Consider the following 8,127-nt stretch of genomic DNA (forward strand, 5'->3'; position numbering starts at 1 on the left):
AATGCTAAAGCGGTCATGTGAAAAGATGCATGATGTTTAGAAGGAATATAAATATAACCCAACAGACAGTGGACAATGCTGGATGGTATTGGGACGCTTTACCATTGTTTACTGGTCATTGTTTGTCATGACTCCATAGAGAGAAAAACCACACCAAAAAACTTCTGGTAGTGTTCTGCTGGCTTCTTGGCAGAGTGAAGTGGAAGTTTCTGGATATTTCAGTTGACTCAGACTCACTTGGTGTTTCGTTAAGGCAAGACCCGTGGGAGGACAAGTGATGTTTGGAGAGAGAATAAATAGGACTCAACAGACAGTGACGGTGGCTCGCATGGCTAGCTTTGCAATGCTTCATTTGTCTCGCTGATCTTCACTTTGTTGAGAGAGGTATGGTAGAGAACTTCCGGTGTCCCTGCTGGTCCCGGTCACTCCTGCTGACTCGTGCCAATTCAGTGGAGGCCTGGCTGTTTCTGCTAGGCTGTGCCACCGCCGATTCGTTGTTGCAGCCCGTACTGCCCGTTCCGGTCCGAGGGTCAGGGTCTAGCGAGAGAGAGAGTGGGGATAAAGGGGAAGAGACGCGAAGAATGGAGACAAGACAGAGATTCTGATCAAGTCTCGTTTATTGAAGGGAATTCGGAGCTATTTATAGGTTTTTGCCACGTGCCTTGTAGGTGTTGATATGACGTAAGCCTTACAGGCGTCTATAGCGTGGACAGCACGTGCACCGCAATGCCTTGCAGGCGTGGATAGCACGTGTGCCTTACAGGCATGTATGGTGTAGATAGCACATGGACAGCACGTGAACTGCAATACCTTGCAGGCGTGGCCACCACGTGCACCTTGCAGCTGGGGCCAGTAAACAGCAACACAAAATATGTGGGGTATCAGAGTGTGCTTTAGCTGTTGTAGGCTATTGAAAACCAAATCTTTCATCAGGGTATATGGTTCCAGATGGCTGCAAAGTTGATCTAGCCGCTTTCTGCTAAAGTCGGCTCCCAACAATTCGTGTTTGCTATCCTGACACTACTGAACTGGACTTCTGGTATCCTGACAATTGGAGATTGAAATCACCCCAAGGACCTGCTTCTAAACAGCATACAGCTGAGCCTCCCAGCTCCCTTTGGATCGAGCTCCCATGGCTGATTTGTGTGAACTGAACTGCTGATATCTGACCACCCAGATGGGATCTGCTCCAAAAGACTATTTCTAAACAGGTCCACTTCCTTTCACTACCTCTGGTGGGTGCTGGGCTAGAAGGGAGGTTAAAGCTTTTAAGAACCCTTATTAAAAGTAGGTTTTGAAAAGTCTAAGCCCACAGCTCTGTAGGTGTAAGGGATTTACCAAGTGATCACAGAGATATTAATTAGGTGCAGAGAGGGCCAATGAAGAGGGCTTCCGGTGTCCTGAGATAATCTGGCTCTGGGCTTGCAACTTCCCAGCCTCTTCACGTTCACTGAGCCCCTAATCAGTCAATCAGCCTTGCAGAGGGTTCCACTGACCAAGCCGCTCTGTCCAGGAACTTGTGGCACACTTGCTCCCACGGAGGCACTGGCTCACTTGCTGTCAGGGCAAACGAAAATCACACATAAGGTTTCTGAGGAAGCTCTCTTGGCCCTGGCTTCTACTTGCCATGCTATGCCCTTCCAACTTCCTGAGACTGAGGACAAAACACCAGAGGGCATGCAACTATCTCGGGAACAAGAGAACATGTGCCTTGTGGCCTGTGCTTGGGGTGGGGAGCAGAAATATAGACAGAGCTTCCCCCACAGGAACCCAAGGGGCTGCCACACCAGCTCTGACCCAAGGAAGCTGGGAAATGGAAAACCCCTAATTTGGTTAAGCCAATATTCTCAGACTCCTGTTATTTGCAACTGAATCCAGAGTCTGTGAAAACCCAGGTGTGCCCTAGACAGTACAGGTGCTCACATAGGGGAAAGCCAAGGTGGAGAGCTAGATTTCTGTGGTCAGTGCAGAGTCAGGCCAAGAGAGAATGTATGAATTTTGCCTAGGGTGGCAAGGGTAGGCATCCTGGTGTCCAGTGTCCTGTCCCTTTGGTATCAGCCTCATCATAGTCTCTAGATTCTAGAAGTGGGCAACTTCCTGTGAGGAGCCGCATTCGCCATTAAAAGATGGCGCAGGCTTCTGCTTCCTGGTTCTTCACGGAAGCTTTACTTGAGAATGTGCCTGCGCATGGCGCGAAAACCGAGTATGACAATTGGATGAAAGATTTGAGCCAATGAGGGATCTGCACGTCTCCCAAAGCTCTATTTAAGCAGCGGGCTTTCTGAGCTCGGAGTCCTTCCCTCCACCTCACCATATTGAAGAGCTGTTCAATAAATGCTGTCAGAAGAATCCTGAGTGTGGCGTTCTCCTTATCGGCGAGGCTGTGCGCTACAACTTCCTATGACAGGAAGTTTCTAGTGTCAGCGTAGGGACTCCATAGTATCATCAAGGAATATGGCCCTTAATTTCAGTGCATTTATTCGTTCAGTGAAGACTTCAGAATGAGTGGGGTGTGTGTGTGTGTGTGTGTGTGTGTGTGTGTGTGTGTAAAGGCAAATAGATTCTTAGAGGGAGAACAGTAGCATATGCTTCAAAGTGTAATAAAGCCAGGAAATGGAATCGGACAAAGAAGGTAAGTAACATTTACTTCAGAGAGTGTGTTCAGAAGGGCTGGGGCTGTAGCTCAGTGGTAGACTGCTTGCCTAGCATGAATCAAGCTCTAGGTTCAAACCCATGATCCCAACGCTGGGAGGTAAAGGTAGGAGGATCTCCTAGGAGTTCAAGGCCATCTTTAACACTTAGTAAACTGGAAGCCAGCTAGGGCTACAAAAAGCCTGCCTCAAAAAGGAGGTGGGAAGAAGGGACGGGAAGAGGGGAAGATGGGGGCTGAGAGGGATGGGGGGGGGAGCAGCGGAAGGAATGAGGGAAAAGAGGAGGGGGAAAAAGATGACTGAAAGAAATGAGAGCACATACCTAGTACTGGTTGGGCTGAGGCCCACCTGAGAACCAAGAGCACTCCAAGCATAGCATCACATCCAGAACAAAGACACCACGGGTAGAATATAGTGGAAAGGCTTGGAAAGCTGTCTAAATACAGCAGAGGGGCGACAAGATCTGGTTACAGAACAGTGTCGAGTGGACCTTTGCATGAGAAATGAGTCTCTCCCTTCCCGCTCTGCCCGTGGCCAAGCAGGCTGCATAGGAAGGTAGATGCCAGGAAACAGATGCTACCAAGCCTACAATACTGATCTTGTCTGTGTCTCCCTCTCAAAGAGGTGGCCCTCCACCCACAGAGAAGCAGCGGCTTGGCTCTCTCTCCTGTGTTTGCTCACCTGTTGGGAGCTGACTTTAGTAGAAAGCGGCTAGATCAACTTTGCAGCCATCTGGAACCATATACCCTGATGAAAGACTTGGTTGTCAAAAGCCTATAACAGCTGAAGCACACTCTGATAAATATATTGTTTATCCCACATAGCTTGTTTTGCTGTTTAGTGACCTCAGCTGTATGGTGCACGTGGTAAAATGTTTTCACCTGTGTTCTCCTGCTTGTGTATATAAATACCTCAGAATTCCCTTCAATAAGGGAGACTTGAGAAAATAGAAGAGACTGAATCACACCCTGTCTTGTCTCCATTCTTCGAGTCTCTTGCCCCAAGAGCCACACTCTCTCTTGACCAGAGCACTTAGCCCGAAAGGTGTTGAGGCAAAGTGTTGAGGCAGAATGTGGGCCTCAACATTAGTGGCACCCGAACAGGGACTCCAGTAAGCGGGATACAGTGGAAGACACCTTGCGCTGGAGAACCAGTGGACTGACAGAGTCTCAACGTTAGAGCTCCAGTAAGCGGGATACAGTGGAAGACACCCTGCACTGGAGAACCAGTCGACTGACGGAGCTGGCTGAATTCGGAAGTGAAACAAAGGTGATTGCATAGTAACAAAAACGGGGCAAGAAATAAGTAAATAGAAACAGATGAAAAAGGATTTAAAGATGCAAGGAGTAAATTGCAGGCTGCTCTGAGTCAAGAGAGCCAAACAGATAGATAAAGGTTATAGTAACAAAAACGGGGCAAGAAAAAAATAAGCAGAAACAGATGAAAAAAGTTTTAAAGATGCAAGGAGTAAATTGCAGGCTGCTCTGAGTCAAGAGAGCCAAACAGATAAATAAAGGTTATAGTAACGAAAATGGGGCAAGAAATAAGTGAGTAAAAACAGATGAAAAAGGCTTTAAAGATGCGAGGAATAAATAGAAGGCTGCTCTAGACAGAGAGCTAAGCAGAATGATAATGTTAATTGATTTAACTTTCAAAATGGGTGTGATTCTGAGTTATATAGTTATATTTTTCTGGATAAAAACTCAATGTAAAGGTTTTTCTGGTTACTGGCTTAAGGAAAGGCTAATTTGGAAAAAAAGGTTTTTCTATGTGTTTTCTAATGAAGTCATTAAGGTAGTAGTTATGTCTTCCAGAATTATATGGATCAGACATGACAGAGGTAGGCCTCCAGAACACTAGATTTCAGAGAATCAAAATAATTATCTTGATACTAAACCTTGTTTTGAGATTTGTATATTGCAGAATACACAGCTTTGGAGAATGAATCTTATCACCTGCATGTTCACTGATGCCCTGGACTTCCAGCTGGATGCAGTTAAGACAGACTTCAGATGCTTATCAATTTACCCTTCCCCTCATTCCTCTTCTAAAAGTCAACGCCCATGTTCAGCTTGAAGAAGTTAATGAGGAGTCAGCGCCCCAATTCCCTGGACTTGGGGACTGAGGTGGTTAATATTAGGCTGTCTTTATCTGTATAATTGTTACTAAGCTGATGCAAAATTCAAGGATTTCATTGGTATAAATTTGTGGATACAAGGCTTAGACCTTTCACTTCTCCAACAGGGGAAGTTGTGTGTTGCCTTAAAGAGTGTTGCTTTTATATCAACGGTTTAGATATTAAGTCTCTTGTCTTTCGGGTTCATGCTGTTCAAACTGATGGCTTTGGTACCGCAACAGATAACAAATGAAACCCATACAGGTCCAATATTACAGGCTGGAAGTAGGGGACTCTGAAACCTCTGTCATCAAGATTGACGAGGATTAACCCCTAACTTATGCACTAAGCCGGTTAGCCAATGATGGGTAAGAGAACATATCGAGACCCTTGCCCCTAAAATAAGGGAGGCCTCACCATCTTAAGTGAGGCTGGGGTCCTTTGTTCCAACCTAGGACAGGCACAGTTTCCGTAAGTTTTCCCAGCCTTCCCTTTTGAAAAAAATTTAAAAAGGGGGACCTGTTGGGAGCCGACTTTAGTAGAAAGCGGCTAGATCAACTTTGCAGCCATCTGGAACCATATACCCTGATGAAAGACTTGGTTGTCAAAAGCCTATAACAGCTGAAGCACACTCTGATAAATATATTGTTTATCCCACATAGCTTGTTTTGCTGTTTAGTGACCTCAGCTGTATGGTGCACGTGGTAAAGTGTTTTCACCTGTGTTCTCCTGCTTGTGTATATAAATACCTCAGAATTTCCTTCAATAAGGGAGACTTGAGAAAATAGAAGAGACTGAATCACACCCTGTCTTGTCTCCATTCTTTGCGTCTCCTGCCCCTGCAGCCCCACTCTCTCTCTTGACCAGAGCACTTAGCCCCAAAAGTGTTGAGGAAAAGTATTGAGGCAGAGTGTGGGCCTCAACACTCACCTGTTCTCAGCTCCCCGCCTCCCATACAGCAAGCGAGCACTCTCTGATTCTGTGGCCGTGGGGTACAGGTGATCCACAGGGACTGTGCAGCGGCTAAGAGGAGGGGGTGCTGTTTGGAGTCGGTGGGGTTGGAATTAACACCGTCTTTGTGGAGACGGAAGTGTTCGGGAATTGCACAGGGGCAACACAGCACTGACTCTGCTCACACTGAGTGCCACTGAGCAGGGTCCTCATGCACTGTGTCATGGTCACCTTCATGGTAGATGGGAAAGCGTGGGAAGACTCCAGCGAGTTTTGTAAAAGGGCTCACCAATTCCCTGATCCCCCATATCATTTAGTGGTGCCTGGGGCCACAGCCTGTGGCTATGCAGTTTGTAACATTCATGAAAATCTCTAGATTGCGTCACCTAGCCTGTGGCTGCAGACATCCAGAGGCCCTCTCCCCAGGTCTCACAAAGCTACCTATGGCTAGCAGTGGCTGCAAGTGTAACCAAAGGGTCCTGCTGCTGAGCCCCAGGCAATGGGTGTTGTTGTGATGGGGTGGAGCTCTTGGGAAGAAATAAGTAATGGGCGGGGCAGGGTGGGAGAGGAAAGCTCAACTCTAATATTGATATTGATATCGGATATCGTAGAAGGGAGAGCAGGTTAGTTGCCATGGGAGCAGCTTAGTTATCCCAGGAGTAGGCTGCTGATAGAAGAAAGGCTTGGCCCCCTTTCTTCTTGCTTACTTGTTCTCTTGACATGTGGTGCCTTTGCCATATTATAAGGCAGCATGAAGACCCTCATAAAGTTCAGGCCCTCTGTCTGAGACTGCCCAGCAGTGAGAATAAGCCTATGTTCTTTATAAATTAGTCCACCCACAGGATTCTGTCTTAATAGCACCAGACTCAGGCCACCAAGCCAGACTCCAGGCCTCATCCTTGATGTTAGTGAGTCCACTGAAACTTCCTCAGCACCAATGATGGCTAAATCCTGCTGTTTTTTGTCACTCCAGTGTCCATAATAATGGAGAACATGGAGCTCTTATCTTCTAGCTTCTCATGGCAACCCCAAGGTCCCAGTCAGCCCATTTACCTCTGCTTCGGTGACAGGTGTCCATGTTTGCCCAGTGAGTGAAATTACATTATAAAAAGACCAGAGCGAGGCACTAAGACTGCCCTGGAGATCCAAGCAGATGCTGTTGGACTCTAAGATTCAAAACCAGGGGACAGGCTCCCCCCAGAGACACTCACGGATGGGATTTGCTGCAATAACATGAGGTTTATTGACAAATTGATAAAAACCAGTGCACTGGGGTTCCCTTGCATGCTGGCAAGAAGAACCCCGGATTAAAGCTGAGGGTAGCTTATATACTATTTTTACAGAATTTATGAGAGCAGTTATACAATTTCCTCTTAAACAATAACCATAAAGGCCAAACTCCAACAGCCGTTCCCAGGCCTGGTTTCCATTCCCAGGCCTGGTCGCTAAGTAACTCAAATTTGCACTTTTACAACAAACAGGGTCAGTTTAAGTAGCTTCTGTTTACCCAGGTTTTACTGTGTTAAGGGGTCATAAACTCCTATACTGGTTCTTTCTTTCTGGAATGTTTGTTTGAGTCTTTGAAATGTGCTTCTCCCTGGATGTGTCCCTGGGGGAAGTTAATATTTGACTCGAATTTAAGGATCTTTTAATTTTAAGTTCAAGCTGAGACCTGAAATTCTTACATTTGGTTCTTACAATGCCTGTGGGCTGTACAAGGTCTGCTGAGACAACTGACCAAAAGTACTGGAAAGCCCAGTGGGCCCTCCTGACAAAGGCATTCTGGGACCAGGGAGTCCATAGGCCCATGGTGAGCTGGCCTGGAGCAAGAGTGGGCTTGAATGTTTCCATCCAACCCCGGAAATCTCATCCTGAGATTGGCAGGAGTAGGATTGCTTTCCCTTGCCCTGGGCCCGCATGTCTGCAATTGTAGCCGTGTGCTCCCCGCCCCCCAGATAATGGGAGCCCTGTAGCAGGGTTGAACTTCCTCTCCCCTAATAAGGTTGTGTCCGGCAGCACCTGGAATCCCTCCTTATGCTAATGAGGCGTCCCCAACACCCTAGGCCTGGTCAATGATGTACACTTACCCCATAGCCCATAATCACCCCAAAAGGTTTAAATAGCCTTTGTTCCCCCCATCAAAATGAGCTGTCTCATCGAAGCTGCCTCCCAAGAGTCTGTTCTCCCGAGCTCACCTCTGCCTGAGGTGTCTTAGCTCCCAGCTGTCCTGCCTCCCTTCCCCTTTAGGATCCACACTGTGAGTGGGGAAGCCGGGCTCGAACTATAAGGCACAGCCTCCAGTAGTGTTGTTTAAACTATTCCACCTCCTGTGTCTGCTTACACAGTGAGCCCTGGCCCCTGGAGCCCGGCAGCCCAAACATCTAAGCAATGTTCATTACCAACACCAGG

At 47.2% G+C, this 8,127-nt stretch overlaps 1 long non-coding RNA gene across 1 annotated transcript; it reads left to right on the top strand.

Annotated features, from left to right (window-relative positions):
- The first annotated feature begins 2,929 nt into the window (after nt 1–2,929).
- LOC143443046 (uncharacterized) lies at nt 2,930–5,571 on the top strand. The gene is made up of 2 exons (XR_013111739.1): nt 2,930–3,920; nt 4,575–5,571. It is a non-coding gene; the product is annotated as an uncharacterized LOC143443046 (long non-coding RNA).
- The last annotated feature ends 2,556 nt before the right edge of the window (nt 5,572–8,127 follow it).

This window comes from Arvicanthis niloticus, chromosome 7, assembly GCF_011762505.2.
Source record: "Arvicanthis niloticus isolate mArvNil1 chromosome 7, mArvNil1.pat.X, whole genome shotgun sequence".
Classification (NCBI taxonomy): Eukaryota; Metazoa; Chordata; class Mammalia; order Rodentia; family Muridae; genus Arvicanthis; species Arvicanthis niloticus.